Here is a 17056-nt window from a genome sequence, read left to right on the forward strand (position 1 = left end):
AATTTTAGTCATTGAAAAGACAAACCTCTTTAAAGACCAATCAAGGCAAAAAAAGGAAGTTACAAACAATATTGGAAGTAAAAATACAGGATATAACCAGTGAATTTTAAAACAGAAAAATACAGCTTACTAAAACTGATTCAGGAAAAAAGAGAAAACAGGATTTTATAATTATTAAAGAAACTGAATCAGTTTAAATTATTCCCACAAAAGAAAACAATAGACCCAGACAGTTCTAGTAGTGAGTTCTCTCAATAACTCAAGAAGCAAACAATCTCGGCCTTATACAAACTGTTCCAGAGACTACAAAAGAGAAACACACCCAACTCACTTTATGAGGCTAATTTTACTTCAACACCAAAAGCTTCATGAGACTACATGATAGGAAAATTACAAACTAAATTCATTCAAACACTGAAGCAAATATCCTAAACAAAACATTAGGAAAAGGAAACTAGCAATATATGAAATGATAATGCACCACATCCAAGTTGGGTTTAACTCAGGAATGCAAGATGAGTGTATCGGTTACCTATGCTGCATTAAAAACAAAACACCAAAACCAAAATGACAACATTCAGAAACAGTGGCTTGCAAAGTTTATTTTTTCTCACAATGCCATGGGTTGGCTGGGCTGGTCTTGCCCTGGTTACTTTCATGGCTGCAGTCAGCTGGGAGTTCAGCGGGGGGGGTGGAAGGCCCAAGATGACCTGACTCACGTATCTGGGACCTCATTTGCAATGTCTGGAATGGCTGGGATTCTGGGCCTCTCTCTCCACGAAGGTAATCCTGGGCTTTTCCATGTTGGGAGAAGTGTTCTACGAGGGAGAGAGCAAAGGAACAAAACCCTTGAGGCCAGGGATCAGAAATCACTGTGTTTCCTCTGCCACATTCTAATAAAACAAAACACAGGCCAAAGCAGATTCAAGGGGAAGGGGACTCCACCTTTTGAGGAGATCAATGGCAAAGTCATATGGCAAAGGAATACAAAGGATGGGAGGAATGTTCTAGCCATCTTTGCAAACAATCTAAACATTGGTTTAATAGTAGAAAATCAATTATAATATACCATAAGAGCCAGAAAGCAACACATATATATAAATATAACCCTTTCTTCAATATATGCAGAAAAGGCATTTAGTAAGGTCCAATACCCATTGAAGATTTCAACAAAAACACTGCCATAAGAAAACTGGGAAGAGAATTTTCTTCACCTGATAACATGTATCCACCCCCAAAAAACCTACTCTGAACATTACTGTAATTGTGAAATATTGAAAACATTCCCTGTCGGACCAGGAAGAAAACAAGTGTGTCTTGTATCATTAGCATTTCTAATTCATCTTATTGTTCTGGAGTCCTTAGATCACACAATCATATAAAATAAATGAGCAAACAAGAATTGGAAAGTTAAAAACAAAACCTTCATTGTCTGCAGATGACAAAACATTAAAATTAGTAAGAGAGTTTAGCAAGTTTGCAGGAAATCAAATCAAGATTAAAAAATCAATTGCATTTATATTCACTAGTAATAGTAATTAGAAAGTGTAAAGATACTATTTTTGGAAGTATCAAAAACTAACAAGTTGCTGTTCCCAGTAAAAGAGAGTAAGGACTATGCCCCCTCTCTCTCCCACCGAATGCAGCTATGAAGCCTGGACAGAATGCATGGAGCAGCTCTTTGAGGACTCTAAGCGTAAACAGGACAAGATTCTCAACATCATTAGCCATCAAGGAAACGCAAGCCAAAACCACAATGACATGCCACGTCATGCCCTCTAGAATGGCAACAACATAAAAGAGGCACTAACAAGCGTTGGCAAGGCTGTGGGGGAAATCGGAACACGCATACAATGCTGGTAGAAATGTAAAACAGTACGGCCACAGATTGAAGAGAAACCCAAGAGAACGGAAACTTGTCCACACAAAAACGTATGCAAAAATGTTTGTAGCAGCATCATTCATAATAGACAGAAGTGGAAACAACCCAAATTTCCATCAACTGATGAGTGGATGAACAAAATGTGGTCTAGCCATACAACAGAATATTATTTGGCCATCAAAAGGAATGAAGAATGGATTCATGCTAGAACCTGGATGAACTGTGAAAAGGTTATGCTAAGTAAAAAAAAACAAAACAAACAAAAATCAGACAGAAAAGGCACATATTGTATGATTTCAACATCTGTATTAGGGTTCTCCAGAGAGGAAACTGGCTCACACGACTGTGTGGCCTGGCGAGTTCAAAATCGATAAGCAGCTGGACATTCGGGGAAGAGTTGGTGTTGCAGGCTTGAGTCCCCCTTTTTCCAGGGACCTCAGGCTTTTTTTTCTTAAGGCATTTGATTGACGGGATTAGTGACTTCTAATGGGTATGGGCTTTCTTTCTAGGTTGATAAAAATATTCTGGACTTACTGCTTTATACAAAAAGCCATGGAATTGTACACTTTATTTTTTTTAGGGTTTATTTATCTGAGAGAGAGAGAGAGAGAGGGCGTGCACATGAGTGTGTTGAGGGGCAGAGGGAGAGAATCTTCAAGCAGACTTCCCGCTGAGCGCAGGCCCCTACACAGGGCTGGATCTCATGACCCATGAGATCACGACCTGAGCTGAAACCAAGACTTGGATGCCTAACCAACTGAACCACCCAGGCGCCCTGGATTTGTACACTTTAAAGGGGTGAATTTATAGTATATGAGTTATATCTCAATAAAGGTGCTATTAAAAAATTCTAGCAGTTTTTTTGAATATAGACAAGCTGATTCTAAAATGTATTGGAAAGGAAAAGGAACCAAAATGGCTAAAAAATTTGAAAGAGCAGAATAAAGTTGAAGGAATCACATGATCCAATCTTAAGATTTTATAACCGTGCAGTAACCAGTATAGGATAAATTGCAGTCCATAAATGCAGCCCTAAGTCCTGAGATTTTTAATAAAGGGAAAAGTTTTCTTCAAGCTAAAAATTTTTGTTCTTTATTCAATTATTAATCTCTTCCCCTATTCCAAAAAAAAAAAAAAGGAATTTGAGTCACCCTACCAAAATACAGTATTGAGTGAATGAGTAAAAGGCGAGTGAAAGACAAGGGTAAAACAAAGGCCCAAAAGTCACTTAAAAGTAATACAAACCATTGCATACTCTCTACCCTCCAGAATTACAAGCAGACTTAGCCAAGCGCTTTCTCGCAGCCAGCCCCCCAAAAAGAAGAAAAGTCCATTGCAGGGAGTCCACCGTGCTCAGGAGATAAAAAGACAAAAGCAGATGCTCAAGAGAGAATATCATTTCCGGATTCTGTGAATCGAGAGAAATTTCTCCCATTTAGGAAAAACACAACTGTGTGGGGGCCAGTGAGGGTGTGAAATGTCATCCGCGTTGGAGCCAACAGCTCTGGCAGAGACAAGGAGTAGCGTCGCTGGCACAAACATCAACCATTTGACACCAGGTACTGGCAGCCGGGGAGCAGATGAGTGAGTCTGCCGCCGGCGGGGGCGCGGCCTCCCGTTGGCCTCTGAAGACAGAAGAGCGAGCACAGAAACTTGAAGGCAGCCAAGAGAACAAATTCACAGAACACTTGTGAGATACCACATAGAGATTCCAAGAACTCTTCACTAGCAAACAGAAGAGTTCTTAGAATAGGTGGGGGAAGAGAGAGAAATACTGCTATGTGACTACTATTTGGGTCCACACATGGGATATGTGTTTCTTTTTGTTTTCTTGTTTTTTATGAAACCAATGAGTGTATATCTTAAAAAAAAAAAAAAAAAAAAAAAAACTGAAGTGGGACAGTTAGCTTACAGTGGAATATAGCAGAAGTCTGCCCCTCTGATCCTCATTCCCAAATTCCCTCTCCTCTTTCCTTTTTTGTTTCTTTCTTTCTTTTTTTTTTTTTTTTTATTTGAGAGAGAGAGAGCGAGATTGAGAGAACAAGTGGGAGGGGCAGAGGGAGAAGCAGGCTCCCTGCTCAGGACTTGGTCCCAGGACCCTGGGCTCACGACCTGAGCCAAAGGCAGACCTTCACCGACTGAGCCACCCAAGCACCCCCACACACACCAAATTCCCCCTCCTCTTAGTCAACTTCTCTGAATTTTTTTGGCTGTTTATTCTAGTTTTGCCTCCATGCATCTAAACTATGTGCTTACGTCGCCATTTTTTCTCATTTTTTACTTTACCTATTATCTGTTGACTTGCTGTTATGGTAAATGGAGATTTACCTCTCTTAAATCACCTCCCTTAAGCACAGGCACACCTCATTTCATTGTGCTTCACCTTATGGCACTTCGCAGATACTGCGTTTTTTTAGGAATTGAAGGTTTGTGGCACCCCTGTGTGGAGCAAGTCTGCTGATGCCATTTTTCCAACAGCCATTTGCTCACTTCATGTCCCCGCGTCATTATTTTGGTAATTTTGCAATTTTTCAAACTTTCGCATTATTATTTGTTACAGTGATGGGTGATTAGTGATGATGATTCTCTGAAAGCTCAGGTGATGGTTAGCAATTTTTTAGCAATAAAGTATTTTTTAAATAAGGTATGTGCTTTTTTTTTTAGACATAATGCTGTTGCACACTCAACAAACTACAGTATAGCGTAAATATAACTTTTATAGGCATTGGGAAGCCAAAAATTCATTTGACTCACTTTATTGCAATATCTGCTTTATTGCCATGGTCTGGAACTGAATATCTCTAAGATGCATCTGTGTATTCATTTAAATATTCTTCCTCATTCCCCTTTTCCCAAATCTGTTACAGGGGCATTTTTGTTTAAATAAAATTTTATTATTTATATTAGTAGAGTTCCTACTAGTCATAGCTGTGATAGTGTGTACTATGATAACATTTACTTCTTGAACAACTTCATGTTTTTTCCAGTATAAATCATTGCTTTGGTTTTTGTTACTTGTTTGCTCAATTTTCCATGTCAAAATCACTAATTCAATTCCAAACTATCCAACAGAGCTAAAAACAATTTCTGAATATACTAAAATACACTGGATACTCTATACATTTAGTTTTCTCCCTTCAATATTCTCTCCAAGTATCTCTCTTGGAGCCCTCTGTCTTCATTTTCTTATTGGTACTGGTTGCTCAGGAGGCCTGCTGCCTACCTGTTATCCTGAAACTTCTCATCACTGAAATCCTGGGAATTTTTTCCCCCTCACTTATGTGTTGAATCTTTGTTCCCTGGATCCGGTGTCTTTCTCTTTCTTGGCTTTTTCCTTTTTTACATCCTTTAGTGTTTCTGAATAAAAGTGTCAGGATTTTACTCAACTTACCTGAGTGATAATTTGCCTACATATAGAATCTTAGATTGCATATAATTTGTCCTCAGAATTTTAAGCCACCACTCCGTTTTTTTCCCCACACTAATCTAGTATTCTTGTTTTGTTTGTCTTTTTTTTTTTTTTTTTTTCTGAGTCCTGAATTGCTTTTCCTTCCTTTGGATTCTTGCTATGGCTTGTTTGTTTCTTTGTATATTTAGCATTGGTTGTCTTTGTCTTTCTTGTTTAAGTCTTTTTCAAATATCTAGTGATCTTTTGTTGTCCATTCAATATTGAACACACATTCAGATTTTTTAGGCTATTGCAGGGAAGAAAGCTGAACCTTCTGATTGGTGGGTACGTGGGGATAGAGCTATCAACGTTCTGGCTTTCAGCTTTCTTGGCACTAAGACACTCAAGAAAGTGGGTGGAGAATTATCCTTTATTATATGCACTTTGTCTTAATCTCACTCTTTATAGTATGGTGCTTCTGCTTTGCCTACCACTGCACTTGTCCCTGAATTGGGGCCTGTCTTTTCAATTTTTCCGTAGATTAAACCTCCAATCTTCTGCTTTGGGCATGGGAGAGAAATTTCAAAGAAAATAGTCAAATACTTCTGCATAGGAAAAGATACTGGAAAAAGGATATCTAACAGTTAAACATAGCAGATTGAACATATGGCACTTATTTCTGTTGCCTCCAGAAATTCTGCTAAAATGAGAATAAAATTTTGGAAATGAATAAACACAGTAAAGAGAGAACATGAACAGCGATGTAGCAGTCAGAGTTCTGGCAGAAAACGGATTGGCACATTCAAATGAGAATTGAATAGAACTTAATAAAACTATTTACAGAGGTGTGGGCAGGATTAAGAGAACAGACAAGGGATGGGGAAGTACATGGGGGCTAACAACATTCAGAAGCTATCACCGTCTCTAGACTTCTAGCGGCAAGTGGAAAGAATGATGACTGGTTCCTGGTAAGAGCTCTAGGCACAGAAGAGAAGAAAGAACCCTATAGGAGTCACAGAATTAGGTAGAAATATTGTGCCACCACCAAAACTATGGCATTCCAGGGAGAAAGTATGTGGCGAGAAGGCAGCAATGGGAATAAATACCCTTACATCTACAATTCTATCTCCTCCCACTCTCCAGTCTTCTGCCAGGACCTCCAATTAGCTGAATCCAACTGGAAGCCGAAAGTCAAGGGAGCTTAAGTCCATAGAAGTATCTTCTCTGCACACAGAGCAGGGGGGAAAAAAAGAGGGAGAATGGATTTGGAAGAGCAAAGCAGATAAATAACACAAGCACAGACAAGAGATGTCAACAAATTTTTAGAAGATAAGAATTGGATAAAGGAGTTGCTAGAATTGTGAAAGCTTAGTACCGCAGGGGTATGCTAATGAGAAGAAAACTGAAATCACCACAGTATTTTGTAAATGCCCAGAATCTGGAGGCACCAGTTATCTCTAAAGGCAGAAATTAATGCAGAGCTGAAAAGAGAAGGACTGGTTGAAAACTTTAAATGGCTTGCTCATATCCATAAAACGCCATTCTGCAGAGACAAGTGGGCCCTCTTTCCCACTCCAGCAGAAGACAGGCTGTCAGGAAACTTACAGCATCTAGACACAGTAATACCAGACACAGCTGAAGGCAAGAATAGTTATTTGTATGGAATTCAGAGGGGGAATCACAATTCTATTGGAGAGTTTAAGGTTGAACTAGTAATTATTACATAGAAAATTACTAGAACAACCCACAGGCAATTATTCATTTCAGTATAGCTAAAAAGTTATTTAATCAGTAGTATAACAATACAAACATATTATAAATATTGATTTAAACAAAAAATGTGAAACAAATAGATTGAGAGGATGAAAGGAAGGAAAGGAATGTTAAGTGTGTTAAATCCTGTTATTCCATAATATGAAGTCAACAGATAGCATATAAAGAGCAATATAAGAATATTTTTGGAAATACAGAATTAAAAACCAGAAGAAACAGCTAAAATAATTCAAATTTTTGCTGCTAGGGAACACATTTCAGAGATGGGAATGGTGGTTCAGGATGCTATTATTGTCATTATAAACCTTATCATCGTATTAGACTTTTTCAAATTATGTGTATATTTCACTTTCATAAAAGCTAAAGTAACTTCTAAACAAAGGAAGAAAAGATATATGTGTTGCCATTAAAATAGTAAGGTTTACTCAAGACCTGGAGAAAAAAAAAAAACAAACCTGAGGAAATGCTTAAGGGAGGGGCATGTGGTGGAGGACATACTGGGTCTCATCAAACCCCTCAGAATTCAGATTTATTAAGTACTAATAGAAGTTGCTATTAACTTGTAAAGACAACAGAAATACGTTTTAGATATACAAGAGCATATCCTAAAACACTCTTCAGAGAAGAACTACAACCAAATGAGAGATTAACCAATTATAAATGTAAGGTAATGATGGAGTAGTTCCTATCAAATCAACTTTCTAATGGATAATAAGTATAAATTCTGAGAAAAATTGTAAAAAAACAACAACTTGAAAGCACTGGAGAAAAACCAAACTCAGGCCAAAAGTAGATAGTAGGGGCACTTACATTTGAAAAAAGGGAATGGTTCTTAATAAGTTTCTCATTGCTATACTTTTAGCTTGAGGGAAGGTACCCGTTGGCCCCACATGGGATAGGATAGTAAAAGTTGAATAAGAAATAGAAGAGTGATGGGGCTCCTGGGTGGCTCAGTGGGTTAAGCCTCCTGCTCAGGTGATCTCGGGGTGATGATCTCAGGGTTGTGAGATTGGGCCCCACTCGGGCGGGGAGTTTGCTGGAGACTCTCTCCCTTTGCCCCTCCCCTTGCTCTCTCTCTCGCAAATAATAAATAAATCTTTTTTAAAAAGAGAAAAAAAGAAAAAGAAGAGAGAGAGGTGATAACAGCCCTTGAAAAGAAAAAGGAAAATTACAAATAAGAGAGAGACAGAGAGAAGGAAGCAAGGTTCTTTGTATAAACTCTGCCCCTATCTCTTTCTGACTTTGAGCTACACTTGCACAGGGCAGACTCTATGCAGACCAGCCAACACTAAAAGAGCTGAACTGAGATTTCAGCCACTGCCCACAACAGAAGAAACAGTTTGAAGTTTGAGTCTAGCCAAGTTAACTGCCTAGTTAAGCCACAAGCAAAACAAAACAAAACAGAGGCATCTGGCTGGCTCAGTTGGTACAGCATCTGACTCTTGATCTTGGGGGATCATGAGTTTGAGCCCCATGTTGGGCATAGTTTACTGAAAGAAAAAAAAAAAAACCTTTTTGGAGAAATATAACAGAATCCAGAGTTTCCACAACATGTTGTTTATAATATCCAGGATACAGTCCAAAATTACTAGGGAAAAACAAGGGGGAAATGTGGTAGAGGATTCTGGGAATATGGCAGAATAGAAAGTACCAGTAATTTGTCTCCCCACCTAGACAACAATTGATGGCAGAATCTGTCTGATATAACAATTTTGGAACTCTGGAGTCTATTGAAGCCTTGCAACTTCCAGAGGAAGGCTTGAATGGTAAGTTGTGGTTAATTTCAGTCAATTTCAGTTCTTATCACAGGAGCAACTACCCATTCCCCACCCTCAGACCCACAGTAGGCAGCTATGCATGCCTCCTAAAGTGGGTACACACAGCTTGTAGGAGCCAGCATAGGCAGAAATCACCCTCCAAATATCAGGGATCTGTGTTTTGATTATGGATTGCTGCTTCTCATCACAGAGGTACAAAGAGGTGGGTGGTCATTGTTGCACCTACCCCCATTGCCGCAAACTCCCACCTCTCTAGGTTAGGGGATTTAAGGGCTTTTTCCCTTTATTTTTTTCTCTTTTTCCCCTTTAAGGGGATACACATTAAAGACTAGGACATTTGGGGTGCCTGGGAGGCTCAATTGGTTAAGCGTCTGACTCTTGATTTTGGCTTGGGTCATGATCTTGGGATCATGGGATTGAGCCCCACGTCGGGCTCTGCACTCAGCATGAGTCTGCTTGTCCTTCTCCTTCTGCTCCTCTCTCTCTCAAATAAATAAATAAATAAAATCTTAAAAAAAAAAAAAACAAAAAAAGACTAAGACATTCAAAAACAAGTGCATAAATGGGGAAATTAGAAATTGGCCATGCATGCCCAGGCAAAAGTGTAGGCTCAGGGGCACCTGGGTGGCGCAGTCATTAAGCATCTGCCTTCGGCTCAGGGCGTGATCCTGGAGTCCTGGGATCGAGCCCCACATCAGGCTCCTCCGCTGGGAGCCTGCTTATTCCTCTCCCGCTCCCCCTGCTTGTGTTCCCTCTCTCACTGGCTGTCTCTCTCTCTGTCAAATAAATAAATAAAATCTTAAAAAAAAAAAAAAGTGTAGGCTCAGAAAAGACCAGAGAAGATATTAAGTTTATGCCTCACATAGATCCCTGACACAGAGCCAGGCTACAATAATTTTTTTTAAAGCAATAAACAAAACAACAACAACAACAACAACCAAAAAAACCAAAAAACTTGGAAAATAAGAGAAATCTGATTTCAAGTGTTACCACATTATTAAATTAAAATGTCTAGTTTTCAGGGTACCTGGGTGGCTCAGTCGGTTAAGTGTCTGGCTCTTGGTTTTGGCTCAGGTCATGATCTCATGGGTCATGGGATCAAGCCCTCAGTCAGGCTCCCCACTCAGCGGGGAGTCTGCTTCAAGATTCCCTCCCTCCGTCCCTCCCCCATGCACATGCACTCTCTCTGTCTCTCTCATATAAATAAATTGATCTTTTAAAAAATGTACAGTTTCAAGAAAAAGATCACAAGGCATACAATGAAATAGGAAAATGTGGCCCATTCAAAGGAAAAATTTAAATCAACAGGGACTGTCCCTGAAAAAGATCTGATAGCAAATCTACTAGAAAAAGACTTTAAAACAGCTATCTCAAAGACACTCAAATATCTAGAAAGTCAAGAAAATGATGTATGAATAAAATAGAAATGCCAATAAAGAAATAGAAAATCTAAGAAAAAAACTGAAAGACATTCTGGAACTGAAAAGTGCAATAACTAAAACTGAAAAATTCATTGGAGGGATTCAAAGGCAGATTTGAGCAAGCAAAAGAGAGAATCAGCAAACATGAAAATGACAATGGAAAGTATCAATTCTAAGCAACAGAAAGAAAAAAGACTGGAAAAGATTGACCGAATCTAAGAGAGCTGTGGGAGATCACTAAACAGACCAACATAAACATTGTGGGAGTCCCAGAAGGAAAAGAAAAGGATAGAGAGAATACTTGAACAAATAGTGGCTGAAAACTTCCCAAATTTGATGAAATACATGAATATAAACATCCAAAAAGCTCAGTGAATTCTAAGTAAGATGAACTGAAATAGACCCACACTAAAACATGTTATAATCAAATTTTCAGAAGACAAAAAGAGAGTCTTGAAAGCAGCAAGAGAGAAGCAATTCACTGCATACAAGGAGGAAGATTATCAGCAGATTTCTCCTCGGAAATTTTGGAGGCCAATATATCCAAAGTGCTAAAAGAAAAAAACCTGTCAGCCAAGAATTCTATATCCAGCAAAACTGTCCTTTGACTGTCACCTGCCCTTGGAGAAATTGATACATCACTGATAGAGAAAAGCTGAGAGAATTTGCAACCACTAGACCTGCCCTTCAAGAAACGCTCAAGGGAATCCTGCAGAGTGAAATGAAAGGACACTAGATAGTAACTTGAAGCCATATGAAGAAATCGAAACTTCCCTCAATAAAAATAAATACATAGGCAATAACAAAAGCTACAAAACTACAGTAATCAAAACAATGTGGTACTGGCATGAAGACAAAAATATAGACCAATGAAATTAAATTGAAAGCTCAGAAATAAATCTTAAATATAAGTTCAAATTAATTTTTTTAAGATTTTATTTATTGATTTATTTGAGAGGGAGAGAGACAGCACAAGCAGGGGGAGGGGTAGAGGGAGAGGGACAAGCAGATTCCCTGCTGAGTGTGAAGCCCAACACAGGGCTTGACCCTGAGATCATGACCTAGACTGAAGTCAGACACTTATCTGACTGAGCCACCCAGGCACCCCATATGGTCAAATGATTTTTGCAAGGGTCCCCAGACCAGTCAATGGATAAAATATGGTCTTTTCTACAAATGGTGCTGGGAAAACTTGATATTCACATGCAAAAGAATGAAGTTGGACCCTTACCTAACACCATATACAAAAATTAACTTAAAATTAGTGAAAGACCTAAATGTAAAACTTAAAACTACAAAATTCTTAGAAGGAAACACAGGGCAAAAGCTTCACAGTGTGGGATTTGGCAGTGATTCCTTGGATATGACACCGAAGGCACAAGCAACAAAATAAAAAGTAGACAAGTTGGATTTCATGCAACTTTAAAAATTCCGTGCATCTAAAGACGATATCAACAGAATTAAAAGGCAACCTGTAGAATGAGGGAGAATATTTGCAGAACCACATCTGATAAGGGGTTAACATCCAGAATATACAGAGAACTTGTATAACTCAGCAACAACAGCAGCGGCAGCAACAACAAATAACCCAGTTCAAAAATGGGCAAAGGACTCTAAATAAACATTTGTCCAGAGAAGACACACAAATGGCCAATAAGCACAGAAAAAGATGCTCCACATCACTAATCATTAGGATAATACAAATCAAAACTACAATGAGAAACCACCTCACGTCCATTACGTTGACAACGATCAAAAAATAACAAGAAAATAACAAGGGTTGGCAAGGATGTGGAGATGCTACCATCCCTGTCCATTGCTGGTGGGAAAGTAAAATGGCACAGCTGTGGAAAACAGTTTGGCGGTCTTCGAAACGTTGAACATCAATTTACCATGCAACCCTGTAATTCCACTCTAAGGTTCACACTCAAAAGAACTGAAAACAGGGACAGGTAGTTGCATGCCAGCGTCCACTGCAGCGTGAGTCACAATAGCCAACAGGTGGAAACAACCAAAATATCCATCAATAGATAAAAGGACAAATAGTGGCAAACGCACAGACGGGAATATTACTTAGCCAGAAACAGAATGCAGTTTCTGATGCATGCTGTGATGTGGAAGAACTTGGAAAACATACGAAGTGAAATGAGCCAGACGCAAGAAGGAAAATGCTGAATGATTCCACCTATGCAAAGTATCTTGAACAAGCAAGTTCATAGAGACAGAGAGTAGGTTAGAAATTACCAGGGACTGGGGGGAACGGGGAGAACAAGGAGTGATTGTTTAATGCGTACGAGTTTTCGTTGGAGGCAAAAGAAGTTTTGAAAATAGATAGTGGTGGTGATTATATAACATTTCGAATATAATAAATGCCACCGAATTTTATACTTAAAAATGATTAAAGTGGCAAATTTTATGTTACATATATTTTACCACAATAAAGGTTAAAGCTATGGGAAATAGGGGGAGAAAGGTGAAATTATGGCCTCAATGCCACTATTTATTATCCCAAGTCTACTTCCTTTCTGCAGATTAACATTAAATATTTGCTTAGAACTCTAGTTTATAAGATTTATAAGGGACTTGGTTGTAAAATACTCTAGCAATACCGTATTTGTTTAGGAACCTCTGACATACAAGGCAATGCTTCTTAAACAGCTAAAGAAAAATCCTCAGTAGTCTGAAGATCACCTGCATCAATGTCACCTCAGGATGCTTGATGAAATGCAGATTCTCGGCTTCAACCAAGATCTACCAAACCAGAAAATTTGGGAGTGAAGCCTATGAATGTGCATTTTAAACACGTGTCCAAAGAGAAATTATGCTTAGATCAGAGGCAACTATATTTGTGCTCAGTTAGTTAGGCTTTCTAAATTTGGTGCAAAGGGACCTGTTTCTGATGGCTTCCTGGAACTTTGGAAAGGTGGGGACACTTGAGAGATTTGGAGTAAATTAACCCACCTTTGGAGTAGCTGAAGGAGTAAATAAGACCCCTCTATTTAGACTGAACAGAATAAAATTTTTAAAAAGAGAGAGGGAGGGGCACCTGGGTAGCTCAGTCGGTTAAGCATCTGACTCTTGATCTCAGCTCAGGTCTTGATCTCAGGGTCATGAGTTCAAGCCCTACGTAGGGCTCCATGCTGGGCCTGGAGCCTACTTAAAATAAATCAGTAAATAACTAAATAAATTTTTAAAAAGGAAGAAGGAAAGCATTTTCCACATAATTGAGGATTTAGATTCAAAGGTTTAAATAAAGGAAGGGTATATACTGTGTTCTTTTTTTGGGGTGAAAGGCTGGCACGCTACATTATTATGGTGTGCTCATTGTGAATGTAACACTGTCTGATGAGTTTGATTCCAGCATCATGCATCATAACTGCAAATGAGACGTTAAATGGGGAAAGTGCCTTTGCAAGGAGTGCACAGCAGTGGTTTTCGGCCTTAATGTGCCTAAGAATTGCCTCACCACCACCATCTCCTCCCCATTCCATCCCTAAAATTCTTTGTCTTTCTTCCTTTCATTCTTCCCTTCTTCCTTCCTTCCTATTTCCTTCCTTCCTTCCTCTCATTAGTTTCAGAAGTAGAATTCAGTGATTCATCAGTTGCATATAACACCCAGTGCTCATTACATCAAGTGCCCTCTTTAACGCCCATCCCCAAATTATCCCTTCCCCCCACCCACCTCCCCTCTAGCAACCCTCATTTTGTTTCCTAGCGTTCAGCGTCTTATGGTTTGCCTCCCTATTTTCATCTTATTTTATTTTTCCTTCCCTTCCCCTCTGTTCATCTGTCTTGTTTCTTAAATTCCACATATGAGTGAAATCATATGGTATTTGTCTTTCTCTGACTGACTGATTTCATTTAGCACAATACCCTCTAATTCCATCCGCATCCCCGAAATTCTGATTCAGAGGTCTGGGGTGGCACACAGAAATCTTCATTTTAAAGAAATACTCTAGGATCTTCCCATGCATGTGGTCCACTTGGGCTGCGTTTGATAGACTGTCTTGACATAACTGGCTCCCTGGGTAGAACATCAAAGGAACATTTGCAAAACGGCTGAACTACCTACCCATTTCACGAGTCCCAAGCGGAGAACTAGCAAGGGTTAAAGAATCAGTTGCACAAAGGTACAGACAGGACATTTCTGATACTCTGCTAAGCTCCCTGGAGGGGGAAAGCAACACCCTAAGTTTCCTAACGTTAGCACTAAAACAACAGCAACTACAGCCTCCCAACACACGCAGTGTGTTTGCCAGTCAGTGCTGAATGCACACTCTAACCACTAGAGGGAGCCCAAGGATTTCCACACACAAACCCCATTCCCTCTCAGGGAGAAATTTAACACTGGTCAAGGACTTTTGGGGACAATAAGGGTAGAGCAAAGTTAGGTAGGAACTAAAGGCTAAAAGCATTTCATTACACATGCAATGTCTTTTAGTTCTGGCTCCTATTTAAAGCTTTGCATCTTAAAAAAAAAAAAAGTGGCTCTCTGAGGTAGCCTGGGCTGGATTTGCCAGGGTTGTTAAAGAAAAAATTATTCTAAAAAAACTGTATTATAAAAGAAAGGGGGGAGGCACCTGAGTGGCTCAGTCGATTGACCATCCAACTCTTGATTTCAGCTGAGGTCATGATCTCAGGGTCCTGGGATGGAGCCCACAACGGGCTCCCCGCTCAGCAGGGAGTCTGCTTCAGGATTCTCTTTCTTCCTGCCCCACCCTTCTCTAAAAAAAAATAAATAAATCTTTTAAAAAATACATTGTATTTTACACTTCAAATTGCTAAGAGAATAAATCTTAAAAGTTCTCAGCACACCAGAAAGAATAAATAAGTACCATGTGAGGCGATATTCATTTCGCAATATATATGTCTAGAAAAATCATCACATTGTACACCTTAAATCTACACAATGTTATATGTCATTTATATTTCAATAAATGTGGGGAGGGGAGAAAAATATTCTGGTACTTATTAAAACAGTGAGAAAGATTTTATTCAAGACTGCTGGAATAGGTGTTCAATGCTATCAAAATGGGGAGAGAGATCAGGCTGAATTCTGAATACAATAAGGACAAGTAGGGATCAGTGGCCAAGGAGCAGAGTGAAGGGGTCAGTGGATGGAAAATTACTGGAGGAGACAGCAAGGGCAGAGGGTTTGTTGCTAAACTCACTTAGCAGGATTCTAAGGCAGGCCAGGACCTTAGAGTCAAAAGTAGGGAAAGAAGAGCTTGATCAGATATGGAGGGTGATCAGATATCACAGGTGGGGGATTCTGTCCCAACTGATTTGGCAGGATTCTTGCTAAAACTGGGCTCTGCAGGCCAGGCAAGGGGGCTTTGATGGGGAGGCCAAGATCGAGGTCCAGTCAAGAAGAAGGCTCAGAGGAGCCCAACTTAAACTTGGTCAAGGAGACAATCTTTGTTGGGGCTTATGGAAAAAAGATTCTCTTTCTCTTGGTTTCCTCCATTCTTTTCCTTGTCCTTCCCAGGATACGATCAAGGTGTAGCCCCAAGGGCAAAGGACCTGTAAGGCCTGCTTTTACCTAGCCTTGGATCTTGAAGTCTTGCCTGGCTTAGCAGAAGCTTAGAATAGCAACTGAACCAAATTCCTAGCCTGCAATAGAGTAAATAATATCCTTAAAAATGTCCGTTCATCTATTTTTCTCAGAGATCCAGTGGGTGTACATCTGGGTGGCTGGCGGAGTGTTTGGGGATATAAAATCCAAAATCTCTCTTTTATACACACAACCAACCTTGATGATATATAATTGAATGTAGAGTAAATACACATACCCACACACATGCACACATGAACACCCATTCCGATTTAGAAAAATATATTTCTAAATACCAAAGCCCCTTTATCTTTATAGACCTAGAAAATAGACTGAATAATATCCCAAATTTAATCTAAGACTCCCTAGATGTGTCATAAAAAAACAAAAATTGAATGAACTATGGAGTAATCCAGTCATTAAGACTGTCCTGTGTGTGCTTTTCCACTCAGTTAGAAGAAGAGAAGACCTAGGATGTGCCAACAATATACTTGTTACCTCATCGCTTGAAATAAATGTATAAAGTAGACTGTATGTCCCCTTTAAAGACGAGAAAAAGACTCAGACTACATAACCTGTCCAAGGCAAAAGTGCTGGAAAGGCAGAACCAGAAATTTAGTTGAGGTCTGGGTTTAGAATCTTATTTAAAAATCATTTCTATTACTTTAAAGTAAAATATTCTAAACTAAATGGGATCATGCCACATGCTTTTTAATTCATTTTTTCCTTATATTATGTCATGATTCTCCTACTTCATAGCCTTCAAATTCACTGTTTTGTTTTGGTTTTTTTCCATAAAACTTTCATACTTCTGGAAAAAAAGATGGCAGCTTGAGAAAACATGGTTAATTCCTTTCTCTACCTATTCCATACACCCCACCCCTTGTAAAATGACCAAAGCAATATAAAGTAAGGAAAATTCTGTATCAGCACTGACAATACAGAAGGGAAGTGTACAAATACCAGACACCTTGAGGGATTTTACTACATTTAGGGCAGATGGTAGTTAAGAATACTCAGGCAGGATTAGCAAATTTAGCAAATAAAAATACAAGATACACAGTTAAATTTGAATATCACAGAAATCATAAATAACTTTTATACTATTGGCTCATGTGATATTCATTGTTTAACATTTGAATTTAACTGGACATCCTGTATTTCGTCTGGCAATCGTACCTCACAACCTGTTCAGAGCTTTCCTGAAGGAACTTCCAGACCAGGAAGGGAGGGAGGATGGAAAGGAGGGAGGAAGATGCT

At 39.2% G+C, this 17056-nt stretch overlaps 1 long non-coding RNA gene across 1 annotated transcript in view; it reads right to left on the minus strand.

Annotated features, from left to right (window-relative positions):
- Nucleotides 1-582: 582 nt before the first annotated feature.
- LOC130543175 (uncharacterized) overlaps nucleotides 583-17056 on the minus strand; it is a 32110-nt gene continuing 15636 nt past the window's right edge. Inside the window, exon 2 of the long non-coding RNA XR_008958312.1 lies at nucleotides 583-818. This is a non-coding gene — a long non-coding RNA (uncharacterized LOC130543175). The remainder of the gene's footprint in view (nucleotides 819-17056) is intronic.

The sequence above is a fragment of the Ursus arctos genome, unplaced genomic scaffold (assembly GCF_023065955.2).
Source record: "Ursus arctos isolate Adak ecotype North America unplaced genomic scaffold, UrsArc2.0 scaffold_8, whole genome shotgun sequence".
Lineage (NCBI taxonomy): Eukaryota > Metazoa > Chordata > Mammalia > Carnivora > Ursidae > Ursus > Ursus arctos.